The 14,494-nt window shown below is 46.2% G+C and overlaps 1 long non-coding RNA gene and 1 pseudogene across 1 annotated transcript; both read left to right on the forward strand.

Moving 5' to 3' along the window:
• The first annotated feature begins 30 nt into the window (after window positions 1-30).
• Window positions 31-2,406, forward strand: LOC144369324 (uncharacterized). Its single transcript, XR_013428842.1, has 3 exons — window positions 31-286; window positions 924-1,035; window positions 2,173-2,406. It is a non-coding gene; the product is annotated as an uncharacterized LOC144369324 (long non-coding RNA).
• Window positions 2,407-12,641: 10,235 nt separating this feature from the next.
• LOC144369583 (nuclear receptor subfamily 1 group D member 2 pseudogene) lies at window positions 12,642-14,216 on the forward strand (annotated as a pseudogene).
• Window positions 14,217-14,494: the final 278 nt, after the last annotated feature.

A 14,494-nucleotide genomic window follows, 5' to 3' on the forward strand; every position in this document is an offset into this window, starting at 1 on the left:
CCTTTGGTGTGCGTGCTGGGGGCGGGGCCCTGCGCCCTTGCCGCCTGCCCTGCTGTCACCTCAGCTGGATACAGACCCCCTCGTGTGAGGCCTGCGGCTGCCCCTCGTGGCCGTGGGACCCTGTGGACTCGCCCGGATGCTCGGGTTTCCTCAGCCAGGGGGAGGGGACTGCTGCCCAGGAGGACAGGGCCCTGGGGAGGCGCCCGCCACTCTCCTGGCTTTAGGGACCGCCTCCGAGGGCCTCCTGGACAGCCAGCTGCGGGCGAGGGCTTTCCTGGGCAATGTGGTGAGCTCGCCCCCAGCCTCAGGTCGGGAAGTGGGACTCGGGGTAGCACTGCCCTGTGGTGGCCCTGTGCAGTCAGCGATGTGGTGGACTCTCCCAGGGAGCTGGGACTAAGACCTAAGAGAAACCACACCGAAAGAAAGCCCAGGACCCTGCTTCCCAGGCTCCCCATGAGATGGGCCTGGAGTCCCCAGAGCTGCTGCTGCGCCCTGATGGGCCCTCCAGTTCCCCAAGCAGCCTTCCTGCTGAAGTCCCGAAGAGTTTGCTGTCACCCTGACCTTCCACCAGTGTTCCCCATACAATCCCATAACTCAGGTCACCTGGAAAGATGACTCAGTTCCCTGTAGTTTCAAATGGCCAAACGGATGCGAAGAGGCAGCACATGGCATGGATCAGATAGATGGTAGTTGACTGTGTTAGGTAAAGGAAGTGTCAACTAAAAGAGAACGACCACTGGAGACATTAGGGTGCCCGCTATCCTCTACTCTTCCCTTCTACAGTGTGTAGCATTCTGTGTTTGGCTGTGGTTGGTCCAAGGATAACAGATGTGGTAAGATGTACAGTCACTGAGGTTGGGCACTTCTGCTTAATACTTTGGTTTAATCGTAATTTTTTTTAAACCTTTGATTGCTGCCTTCAGAATTTGCCACTACAGAAGAAGGCAGCCTGAAGACAAAATTGCTAAGAGGAAAAAGGCAGGCCCAAGATCACCATGGAGAAGTGAAGATGGAGTCCAGGTCCATCTATGAGCAGTGAGTGAAATTCATTTTGGGAATTGAGCCAGTTAGTATTGGGATTTGATATGGCTTGTAACAGTGTACCAAATAATTTTGGAAGGTTTTCCAACTAGACAAAAATGATGCCCCATAGTGAGACAGTTTGAGAAAATGCCTATAAAGCTGTACATCGTACAATGTGTAAAATGAGCAACTTCCCTATGGGACTAGAAAAGTAATATCGAACAATTATTTAGAAAACTAACTCCTAAGAGCCACCAGAATTTTTAATATTTGTATAACAACAAATGCTGTTAAAGGAGGGTTGATAAATGAATTTGCAGACTGTATTCAAAGCCTTAGATGGAAAGAGAATTTTTTCCTGCCTTATCTCCACAAGTAAGTTGCCTTTATTTAGCTGTTACTCCATGGATACTTCATTGAATCTATTAATTATTTGATGTAGAAAAAGATCAAAGGACAAGAACTGAAGATCACTACTCAGGTTTTTTTTCCAGGTTTTGAGAAGGGTTAGAAAAGAAAATCCAGGGATATTTTTTCTATCTATTAATCAAAAGGATATTATATCATTTTTCCTTTCCAGTGTGGGATCTGTGTATTGTTTATGTCATGTCTCTTCAGGTTTCTTTCTTTGGAATATGTTTCTCCTTTTCTTGGTCTTTTATAAAATTAATATTTGAGGATTACCATCCTCATTTTTTTTTCGTTTGATGTACAGTCAGATGGACTTTTCTATTAGCTTACAGTTCTTTGAGTTTCAGTAACACTGAGAATCAAGCAACCAGCAGCACCATTGAGTAGGATGGTAGTTGTAGGTTTGTTGTGGCTGCCCTTTACAAAACCTCTGAATCTGCCAGTTAATCATCATTATGTCCATAGTGTAAAAATCAAATGCGAGTCTAGGGAAGTAAAGAGAAGACTTTCCTCAGTTCACTGCACTTCAGCAAATGCTTCTCATTTTGTCATATCCCCTTTGGCTCACTTAAGTGGCCCACTCCTGCTTTAGGTACTCTTAGGTGATATTTTCATTTCATGTCCCCAAGGTTGTGTTCTTCTTTATTTAGGTTTGCTCTACTATGTAGTTTAACTTTTATTAACCTATATATCCATGTATCTGTCACTCCATCCATCCATCTCTCTTCTCAATTGCAGACATATGCATATCCATGTATATTCATCATCTATTCTCAATAATTGACAACATGTGGGTAAGTTCGTTTTGTTTTTACTTACATTTACTAATGCCCTGGGTTTCCATATTATTTAGAAATAAGTGCGAGGCACCTTATTTTTTCACTCATAAATAGAAAAGTAGGACACAACTATCATCATGGTCATCATGCAAATAACACTGAATTCTTTTTGATTTTTCCAGTGTCAGCAATAGAACTGAAGGCTGCAATACTGCTAGGCATGCATTTTAACCCTGAGCTACATCTGCAGCCCTCTCCTAAATTTTTGTTTCAAAACAGGATATCATTAAATTACCCAGTTTGGCCTCCAACTTGTTATCCTCCTGCTTCAGACTCTGAGTTGCTAATAACCATGGCTTCTTAATATTATCACACAGACAACCAGTGTTTATATTTCTCCGGTTTTCCTAACAAAATACTCTTTTAGGGTTTGGTTATTTGGTTCATAGGATGAGAAGGCCTATGCTTTGCGATTGAATTCACCTGTCTCTTAAGTTTCTTTATTCTGAAAGTTCTCTGTTTATTTTTTTCTTGCAGTGAAAGCAATGAGTCATTTGTCCTGAAGGACTTCTTACACTGGGGTGTTGCTGATTGTGTCCCTATGTTCTCACGGATCATTCTCTATGTCTCACTATCTTCCTTTCATCAGTAGTTACGTTTAAGAGCTCAGTCTCTGATTTTCGTTTGTGTTCATGTGGGTATGTGCATGTACACATATGAAGAACAGTTTACAGGTGGTGTAATTCTATCAGGAGTTGTGCGAAATCTGTCATCATATGATTTGGGCAGTTATTAATGATCATTGCTTGGATTCATTTATTCATCAGGAGGTATAAAGTATTGATATTCTGATTCTATTATTCTTTATTATAAGTAGCTGGGATACTTCTCTAAGAAGAAACTTCCCTTCATTAACATTTTTCTTCCCTGAGGATCAATGTCTGATTCCCACTGTACGAAGTAGTTTTCAAAGCAATCCTCCCAAAATGACCACTTCTTCTTTTGCAGAATCATTTAACATTCATGGGTCCAAAAAGATTGAATGAGTTTCAGTTTATTGTAGCTCTTTTCTTTCCCACTGTTCAAATTGTCCTATTCTTGGCTTTGAGAGGGATCCTTTCCAAGTTGGTTCTGGAGCTGACCATATCCTGTTCCATACACCTTTAACTCTTCCGTTTGGTGGAACCTTAGAGGTTTGCTGCTTCAACCTTTCTTCTTTTCCATTGAAGCTCATTTTTTCTCATCATTTAGAGACTTCCTGAGGGCCCTAATTATGTATTTACACTAACTTCTTTCTTCTGCTAATTGACGTGTTTCATGTCAACACAGCAATCATTCTTGATTGACTTTAGAATATTTGGGGGGCATTTTTGCTGTAACCTGACAATTCTACAACAGAAATCAATCCACATTTATAGAATCTGGGATAAGCTCTAAAGTTATTCAGCATGTTATCCTATTATTTTTCAACTCCTTTAATCTCAGAGTCCCTTAAAGTTTTGTTCTTCTTAATTGAGGATGAACAACATCATCTCTAAAGAAGATAAAACCCCAGGGTTGGTTGGGGTTTTATCCCATTTATCCTCTTTGAATCAATGCTCCCAGGTGAAGGAAAAATTGATTTCTTTGAATTTCTGAGCCTCTCAAGGAGCACAAACAATGAAATTGTAGTAAATGGCACAATAAGATCGTGTGTGTGTTACTTTTAATATGCAAATATAAATACTGTATTATAAATTTATGTGTACAAGATGTATATATACATGTAAACCCTAAGTAACCCCATGAATATTCTGTTTCTCAACCCAAATTGCTTTCCTTTAATGCCATAACAAATTGCTTCCTGATATATGAGACCCTTAGGATAGATTCCTATTGATAGACCCAACCTGATCTTTTCTTAAAATTGGGAGCCATCTCACCACAAAGCCATTAAAAGCTAATTTTGGCTTTGCTATAAATTACTGCAAATTCTGAACCTGCTTGGAATGCCTGCCCGTGCCTTGAACTCACCCATGCCTGGCTCTCTGACCAGATAGCAGCCCTCTCTGAAACTTAGTGACACCTCACAAATCTTGGCCTTCCCTGGCCAGATAACGACCCTCTCTGAGGCTCTAATGACCTTCATAAATTCTGATGTTGGGGCCAGCAAAAATATAAACTACCATTAGTGTTATGCTCCTCAGAGTTCTGTTATCTGTAACCCCCCCTTTGTGTAACTTTCTGAGCTATAAAGCTGGGCTGCAGGAAAGCTGCAGTGGCTGTCTTGTTCCAGCGGTTTTGGGTGGGAGAGGCAGCCCGGCCGGTCATAATAAGTTTGCTTTAATTTAATTTTAATTGGAGTCAGTGGTCTTGTCTTGTGTCATGGTCTAACACTATTTTCATGAATACTTTGAAGGAATCACTTATTTAAAAAGAGCAGATTAAAAAGATACCATGGAGAAGAAAGATGGTGGATTAGTGGAAATTTGTGGTTTTCACATCTCCATGAGTTGAGACTCAAACAGTGAGGAATCTCCTTCTCCAGGAGGTGAGTGAGAGGGAAAAACCACTCCACTGACACTGAACACTGGAAGAGTTGGGTTACATCAGACAAGGCTAAGGAAGAGAATTGAAGCTGGGCTCCAGATGGGCTCTGGGGGTAGGGAAAAAATACAAGGTCTGAAAAGATCTATAAGTGCTGATATATGTTGGTGTGGGGAACCCCAGGATTAGAGAGGGAGCCCACCCTGGGTAAGCCCAGACGCTACTCAGCCCAATAAACTGGTACATAAAAATCAGTCTTTCAGCCATACACAGGGAGCATAGACTTAAATACCTCCATGAAACCAAGCTGAAATCACACATGAATCTGACAGGTGCCGTCTGCAAGATCTAAAGTGAGAGCAAAAAAGGAGAATCTCTAGTATAGAGATTTTCTGACATGGAGACAACCTTCCCTGGGGGCAATATAGATCAGAGAGTCCAGAGAAAGCCCGTGCCCCTCTCCCTGACTCCTCTGAATCATCAGCAACCAGGACCAGCAGCAGGGAGAAACCAGGTGGGGCAAAGAGACAGAGCTCAGTGCTCAGAAACAGCTTTGCCTGGAAATAATATAGAACCCAGAGGTCAGAGAAAGCCTGTGACCCTTTCCCCCCTCCATTGAACCTGCAGCCAACAGTGCACAGAACCAGTAGCAGGAAGAAACTGAATGAGGAGTGACTGAGTTCAGTGCTCTAAACCACCCCACATGAGAAGCCAAAAACAAACACACAACCAACCCTCAGTATCCCTGATAAACAGCACCAGTGAAGGATCAACTTTCTCCTACCACAGGTGGTTCCCTGTACAGGGTACTGGAATACAGTCCTGAAATATCATTGACTCTTTAATGCCTGAACCCCCCACCACCACCATAAAAAAATACCTGGGAAAATAGCAGATCAAATTCCCACCCCTGGGAGCTTCACTTGTAGCAACCCATTGCACAGATCCCAAAGACAACACTCAGGAAGTCAAGCTGATAGCATCTTCCACAGCTCATCTTGAAGGGTTCATTTTATGTATGTAGATGCTCCATGGTTTGGGGCCTAAATATTTATGATTGTTATGTCTTGTTGATGAATAGTTCTCTTAAGCAATATGAAATGTCAAATAGATCATAACATAATAATGGACTTCAACACACCTCTCTCACCATCTATAGATCTTCAAATCAAACACTAAATAAAGTATCTGACATGATGCTGACATGGTCAAGTTTGCAAGTCTTTTTCTTTGTGAAGGAAGAAAGTATCTAAGGTTTTTGTGGGCCACAGGGTCCTTGCACAGCTAGTTAATGCCGCCATTGAGGCAGGAAAGGTCTATGGGTCAGACCTAAATGAATGAGCACAGGTATGTTTCCCCCAAAACACTTCATTTATGAAAATAGGTGGCGACAGGATTTGGCTCATGGCCATAGTTTGCTAACCCCTTATACAATAGTAAGAGAGAGAGGAAAAGAGAATGTTCTAACTCAGTTCCTTTAACTCAGTTAACTGATGAGACAGATTTTTAAATTTTTCTGTTTTCCTTTATGTCTGGGGAGATGCTAATCATAAATGTTGGAACTGTGTATTTTTTTTTCTGTATTTCTTATGCTAACAAGTTTAGGACTGAGTAAATCTTGCAGTCTACATCTCAGCCTCCTTGTCTCCCGTCAACTCTCACAACTGCCAAGACAGTGACTTTGCTTCTGGGTCACACCAGCTATTCCCTAAAAGGCTTGTGTTCACCTGCACTTCAAATGCCTGGATTTGAGGGGGACAAACCCCCAGCCCAGCACTCTTTTTGCTCCACATGTACGTTATGCAGGCAATGCATTATTCAGCTCAATTGAAGAGCTCAGGATACAAAGCCACTGTGTGTCATGTGTCCTCCCACCCTGCCAGGGACATTATTCAAACACCTGATGCTTGGGGTCCTTTTGCTGCTTAGCTAGCTCCCTTATCTTAGCTGAAAATAAATTGCAAACATCATCAACAAGATTCCTTAAGTAAATCTTCCTGTGCCTGCTCATATCAATACTCCATAGAAAATTATTTGAAATAATCTCTTTCTTTCTCAGATTTCATTTTTTAATTGCCCAGGAACCTTGGAGTGTGGGTGGGGGGACAGTCAGTTCTGGGCAACATTGACACATTTTGTCTTAGATGCTGTCTTTTCACACTTTCCTGGTCACTCCTGATTCTTTCAGTAAGGGTCCAAATAATGTTTAAAAAATGCTAAGAATGATAATGGCTAATATTTATTAAACACTCAGCACTTTTCTTGAAATATCTTATTTAACTCCCCCAGCAAGACTATTAGGAAGCTGTGACTAAAATCCCTAGATTTGCAGAGCCGAGCTTTGGTCCCCAATTTCCAGTTGGCTCCCCAACTTGTACTATGTTCTGTGGACCACATCACCCACACTCCAAGCCCTTGGACTCCCCAGCCTGTCTGGCTTCTTAGTCAGGTAGCCTTTTTGTTGACAGGATAACAAAATAATGATCACAAAAGTAAATTTCTGTTTTTTTATGAAAACTTTCAGGTTCGCACACGTTGTCACTTTCTATTATCCCAAACAGGTCAGGCAGGTTAAAATAGAATTGAAAAGAAAAACCATAATATTTAAAGATGAAAAAAAAAATGAGGATTTCCACATACATAGGTAGAAACTAGCAGAGTTGGGAACTCAGTTCAGGCTACTTGTTAGGTCCGCTAAAGTGTCCTTTCAGGGTGCTATGGTTCTCCTCAGGAATTCTCTTTCCCCAGGGCAGTTCAATGCTTTCTTGTGATTAAGGCCCAATGGAACCAACCTAGATAGCCTTCATCAGATGAATGGATAAAGAAAATATGTCATATATGCACAATGGAATATTACTCACTCAGAATGACATCATGGCATTTGCTGGTAAATGGATGGAGCTGGTGAATATCATGCTAAGTGAAATAAGCCAGTCCCCCAAAACCAAAGGCCAAATGTCTTCTCTGATATGCAGATGCCAACTCCCAGTAAGGGCCGGGGTGTTAGGACCTGAAAAGATAAAATCTTATGGGAAACATAAGGGCACAAAGGTTGGGTGTAAACCAAAGAAAATCATTTGGGATTTTGAAAATGCTTGGTGCAGGAGAGCAATAAAGTATCTGTATATTTCCTGTTGATGCTAAAACAAATCACCTCAAACTTAGTGGCTCAGACCAACACACATGTGCCATCTTATAGTTCTGGAGGTCAGCAGTCCAAAGTCACTGAGCCGAAATCAGAGTGCCACAGAGCTGGTTCCCCAGGACTCCAGGGAGAACCCCGTCCCAGCGCCCTCTGCCCGGCAGTCCCTCTGTCCTCAGCCTCCTGCGCCTGGCCACTGGACCTTGTCTCTGACCTCACCTCCACACCCACCCGTGAGGACGTCTGTGACTGTGTGAGGTGGAGGACAGTTTCCCACCTCGGGATTCTTCTTTCCCTCTGTGCAGCCCTTTACCATTTAGGGTGCACACTGACGGGGTTGGGAGTGTGGAGGGGCTCCTTAGGGCACATTTAGCTGACGGCAGTTATCGGGACCTCTGCATCCGAGCGAGAAAGGTCCTGACCTTGGTCATTCCTACTCGCTCCTGTTGAGACATTTTGAATGCCCACTGCAGTCAGATGAGCTAGAGTGCTCCCGTAGCTTCTCCGCGGGCAACGGGCTCTGGGGTTGGGGTCCGGGGCCCACGGGCGGTGGAGAGAGCTTCCGGGTCTTTGTGTAAGTGAGTGTCAGCACACTGAGGCCAGGCAGTAGTGGGCCAGCTCTCCCTTCCTGTGACCATGCCTTGCCCCTGCAGAAAGGGGTGGCAGTGGGGACAGCTGTATCCCCACTCCTGCAGAGTTCAGGCCCTGGCTCCACCTCCTTCTTGATTTCCTCTCTACCAACCCCAGGATCCCCTCTGTCTCTTCTTATTCCACAGAAGCTACAGACTCCAGCACTCCACTGAAGCTCTGCAGACAGGAGAGAGGCTTGGAGGAAAGCCCGTGTGTCCCTCAAGTGTGGCACACTCTCAGTGACTCGTGAACCACCAGCCTCTGGGCCTCCAAGCCTCACCACTGCCTGTGTGGACTCCACAGACCCTCCTCCTCCAGAGCCTCCTAACTGGTCCTCACTGGCCTCCTACAAACAAGAGGCTCCCGGGACTGGGGCCCACAGGAGGGCAGCTTGCTCCACCCGTTTAGATGTCGCGGAGTCCATGACAGGCCAGTCGTGCACCAGAGCTGCTTTGTGAGTGCAGGTCGATGTGTGTGCATTTAGAAGTATGTCGAGCATAGGTACAAGCATCTGTGTGTAATGCAGCTGTGTGCGTCTGTGTGCATCTGTGTGCGATGTGTATATATGTATGTGTATGTGTCCTGGAGAGTGCACAACTCATGGCAGCTTTGGGACAGTCTGTCACCTGGGCTTTCTGATACTAAGTTCCTGTTGTCCCAGGTCCCTGGCTCGATCTGACTGGCTCCGCTGCCTCCTTCCCACTTCCAGGACTCCTACAACCACAAGCTGGCTGCACGGTGCTCGGTGCTGAGGGATTCCCCACCCTTCTGTCAGGTGCTCAGTGTCAGGGGTCTGGCATACCCTCCCCGAGGAACTCAGTGCTGGGCATTCCGTGTGGTTTGGCTCACTTTAGTGGCTGATCAAATTGGCCCACTACCTCCTCTGATGAGGTGAATGAGCAGGTGCCTTGCTGTGGCTTCACATATTTCCGTGAATTGCTTTTAGAATAACAAGTTTTGCCTCTTCTATTCTGACCTTAAGGAATGAACGATCACGTCGAAGGCATTAGTTACATTAATGTTTCTGGCTGTTTGGAGGGTGCCCACCCCTAGCCCGGCAGGGCCTCCCGGTGCCCTGCAGTCCTGGGAAGCACACTTTGTTCTGTGGCACATCAGGGTGGCAGGCCAGAGGACTCAGCCGCCCAGAGGTACGTCTTGTTGAGAATTCCTCCTGGCGGATAGCATGTCCCCTGTGGTCAGGATGGCTGTCTGTTACGCCTGCTTGGAGTCACCTGGAGCAGGCTTTGTGGCCGACGCTTCTCCCCTTGTCCTGGGACCTCCTGCTGTCTCTGGGAGCATCACATCCCAGTTCCTGTAGGGGTGCTCTGCAGGGTGACCGAAAGGCCTGTGGGCATCCCTCCAGCACCCGTGACACCTGTGTAACATGACCTGAGCCCTGCTCCTTGAGTGCTGACCACACAAGGTGGGCACCTCAGTGGGCCCCATCCCTTGAGGGTGGCAGTGTCTTCTGGGGGCTGGCTATAAGAAGCAGGCAGCCCTCCTGAACTTCCCCACCGTGCCTTCCAGCTGTAAGCTCGGGTCAGGGGTCTTTGTGTTGGGAGAAACACACGTTCAAGGTTTATTAAAAAAGAAAGGAAGAAGTAGCTGCTGACTTTATGTATGAGTACGTATTGTAAGGAAAAACCTCCTAAGCTGAATTCTCTAGGTTATAGTTGTTTTATGTTTGCTGATAAAAAAGATAATTAGTCTCTTGTGACCCAGCAGATCCTAGAATATATATCTTTCTAAGTCACTGGAAGACCATTTCACTTTTTTTTGTTTTTAAAGGTGGTTTTTCCATGTTTAGTTTTCGATGATTGATGCCTGTCAGACGGCATCGTCCACTTTTATTTCACATACAGAACCCCATTAAGAGCCCAGCAACTCTGCAAAGGCACAGGTAGGAGGCTCTGGAACTGAGGCTCCCTGTGGTCAGGGGCCAGCAGGACTGAACTCGGGAGCTGGGAGGACTCTGGGAGGGGCGTGGAGACTGTGGGAGCCCGGCCTGGGGAGGGCTCTGAGGAGCCCAGGCTCTGGGGGGTGGCAAAAGCCTCAAGCAAGCAAAAGGAGGCCTGGGGACAGTGGCCTCAGAGGCCTCTTGCAAGTGTGTTTGTGTGTGTGGAAGCAAGGTGATGGCCAGGAGGTGGGTGGCTTCACTGACCGGAGGTCACTTCAGTCAACAGGAGCCGCTCCTCCTAGGTGGGGTGGGGCTGAGAGCCTTGTGGAACACTGGGAATGTGGGAGATGGTGGCTTCAAATGCTGGTTGAGGACGGGGTCTGGGTCTGGCCTTGGGATGACCTCTGCTCACCAGAGTGTGGCAGCTTGTTGGAGGAGTATGCGTCGCGCGGTTCAGCCTCTGCTGGCAGGCCCTGTCCAGGACCACTCCCTCTGGGCTCTTCTTCGGGCCATGGATGTCAGTGGGAGGCACGGGACAGCAAGCCCTGGGGTGAGGTCTTCATGGTCTGCTGAAGGCCCAGGAGCAGCTCCTGGTGGGAGGATCTTGGCCTGCCCTGGGATCCACCTGCGGGTAGGGACTCACCCGCATTGTGCGCTCCAGCCATCCTGCCCTGGCCCCCAGGCCTGGGGAGACTGACAGGGGAGGTCATCAGCTAAGAGGGTGGGAAGGAATGGTATTGGGCCTGTGTCATCTTCACACCAAGATTCCCAGAGGAGCCGGAGCACTGGAAGACCCTCTCCATGCTCCTGGGTCTCAGGCATTCTGGATGAGGACCAGCCTGTGTCCTGAGGGCAGCAGAGGTCCTTGTCTGAGCAAGGAGGGCTGCCTGGTGGGAGGGTGTGTGGGTTGGGGTGGACAGGGGCCTGGCTACTCCATGTCCTAAGAGAAGCGCCTCGTGCTGGCCCCATTCCTCCTCTCTGGGGCGCCGGGGAACTGTCACCAGGAGGCAGGTGCTGGCTTCCTGCAGTGCGGTTGGAGGGGCTGAGGAACACACCCCTCCACACAGACCTGCTGGACACCTGTGCTGGCAGGGCCCACTGTGGAGCTCGGCTCTGTGCCTCCTGGCCCAGTCCCTGCCCAGTGCCCTGGGAGCAGTCAGTTATCATCACTTTCATGTCACAGGGAAGAAGCTGGCTGTGGGTTGGGGACACCCTCTTCCCACAGGCGGCAGGCCTCATGCCCTGGATGGCTTTGTGCTTGTCCTTCTTGGTCCAGGACTGCAGAGAGGACTGCTATACCAGGCTGGGGCTGGGCTGCCCAGAAAGCCAGGGCGCACCTCCTCACTCTCCCCATTCCTCCAGCCCCCTCCCAGCCCAGAGCAGGCAGAAGTGTGTCTCCGGGTTGGGCTGCTCGCCCGGGCCAGCTGATGCTGGAGCCCAGAGCAGCCCCTCTGGTTCTTCTTGCTGTTCTTTGCAGGACATGTTAGTTTACACAGTTGCAAAATTTTTCTTTTTGCTCCTTCTCAGCACTGATAGCAATGCCTGGATCTTTCATATGAATTTTTATTTATATTGGAACATGATTCTTGCTTCCTTTCCTGACTCTTCTTAGGCTTGCTTTTCTTCCTCTCTGAGCTGCAGTTTGAGCCTTGGCCATTGTGCATGGAGGAGGGAGGAGTCAGACTCTGCTATGGCCTTAGCTGGCCTTTATTGGAGAACTGGCTTTGAGTCTCTTGCAGATGCGTTAAGTGTCCTCTGACCAAGATTCTCATGAGCAAATAGGGTGCCGCCTTTCCAAATGAGGGTAGTCTGGGTGAGTGCTTGTTCCTCTGCTTGCATTGGAACCTGGAGCTCTGCCGCTCATCAGGGTCTTCCAAGATGTTGGTGTTACACGTTTTGTTCATCTATCTCCAGCATGCATTTCCAGCCCTCCACAGTCAAAAGAGAGGAAAGATGAAATTATTCCTGCTTCTTTTTGGTAAAGTCGCAGGGTGTGGTCAGCTCAGTGCTGCACAGCTGAGTGGGAGGCTGTGAGAGGGGCAGAGAGAGAGTTAGCCAGGGGGCCAGAATCCTAGTTCCCATCCTTTCTTGCATCTCTTTGAAGTCTATCCCAGGAAGCTGTACTATTTTCTTTGTTGAGATGCTGCTGATGCAGTTTTTGGTATTTTCAAAAGTGTTCTTTTTGTTTCCTGTGTGTATGTGTGTATGTTAGATAGGGTCTTCCTCTGTTGCCCAAACTCCTGAGTGCATGTGATTTTCCTGACACAGCCTCCTGAGTGCTGAGGCTACAGGTGCAAGCCCCCAAATCAAGGTTTTTTACATGACAGTAGAATATGTTTTGATGTATCACACATACATGGAGTACAACTTGCCATCCCTGTGGTTCTACATGAAGTGGAGTTACACTGGTTGTATATTAATATATTAACATAGAAAAGTGATTTCCCATTCATTCTAGTGTCTTTTCCAATCCCATCCTCCCTTCCTTTCCTCCAATTCTACCTGTCCAATCCTGTGAACCTACTCTCCCCACTCCTGCCCACTGTAAGTCAACATCTGCATATCAGAGAGAATTTTCAGCCTTTTGTGTTTGAAGACTTCCTTATTAAACTTAGAATGACAGCCTTCAGTTCCATCCATTTACCAGCAAATACCATAATTTCATTCTTCTTTATGGCTGGGCAATATTCCATCATGTATATGTAAAAAAAAAAACAGAGGATGCTAATTGAAATGCAAAGTGTGATGAAGATCATGATGAAAAGCCAGTTCAGTGGTCACTTGCAGAATGACACATTAGTAGAGCATCATGAACAGACATCTTTACCAGCCCAGGAACAACAGCAACCAATGCCCCAGCTGGAGCAAGAAAACATCAAAAGCTCTCCTCTTCCCTCTTCTGATTTTGCAAAGGAAGAGGTGATTGGCATGGTGACAGGAGCCCACAAGGATACATTTTTGTATAATCAAGAGCAGCAAGAAAACTCAGCTGAGAGCATGTGGCCCCAGAGAGAAGAGTGGATTCCCAAGAACATGGAGCGGTAAAATTTAAATCATGACCATTATGGCAATGGGCTTAACAGCCATTCTCCTTGTAGTGAGAGCCAGCAGCATCTCAATGGACAGTACAAAGGGAGGAACATAATACATTTCCCAAATGGGCATACCATTTGTATTGCAAATGGACATTGTATGAACTTCTCCAATGCTTATACTCAGAGTATGTGATGGAGTTCCAATAGATGGATTTTCTCAGAATGAGAACAAGAATAGTTACCTGTGCAACACTGGAGGGAGGATGCCTCTGGCTTGTCCAATGAGTAAGTCTCCATCTATGGATCACATAAATCAGGGCATGGAATCTGGGAAGAATTTTCCATGAACTTCACTGCGGCAGTGAAAGAAGTGGTGGAATTTGCAAAGCATACTCCAGGATTCAGAGATCTCTCTCAGCATGACCAGGTCAACCTTTTAAAAACTGGGACTTTTGAGGTTTTAATGATACAGTTTGCATCATTATTTGATGCAAAAGAGCATACTGTCACCTTCTTAAGTGGAAAGAGAAATTGCGTGGATTATTTACACTCAATGGGAGCAGGGGATCTGCTAAACTCTCTGTTTGAATTTAGTGAGAAGCTAAATGCCCTGCAGCTTAGTGATGAAGAGATGAGTTTGTTTACCGCAGTTGTCCTAGTATCTGCAGATCAATCTGGAATAGAAAATGTCAAATCTCTCTAAATGATTGGATTGAAGCTCTGGAAAATTAATTAATTAAGTGTACAACCTAATAAGTTGCCTAGTCTTGCTCTACTATCAGGTGAGCTGTCAGCAGCTGGGAATACTCAATCTCTGGCATCATTCTGGCAGTTTCTTATTAATGAACATCTTTAATTATTTCCTTTTTTTCTTATTCCAGGATTTCCTTCCAAAGCTGCTGAAGAACATCCCAGAAAAAAAAAGGTGAGGTCCAACTTAAGAATTAAGAGCCCAGTTTTACTTTTAACATTAACAATGACCCCTCCAGTGTTGGCCTGTTACATCCTAGAAACTTCAGTTTTCCTCTCTAACCAGAGGCAGGGTCCTGGC

The sequence above is a fragment of the Ictidomys tridecemlineatus genome, chromosome 12 (assembly GCF_052094955.1).
Source record: "Ictidomys tridecemlineatus isolate mIctTri1 chromosome 12, mIctTri1.hap1, whole genome shotgun sequence".
NCBI classification, from domain to species: Eukaryota; Metazoa; Chordata; class Mammalia; order Rodentia; family Sciuridae; genus Ictidomys; species Ictidomys tridecemlineatus.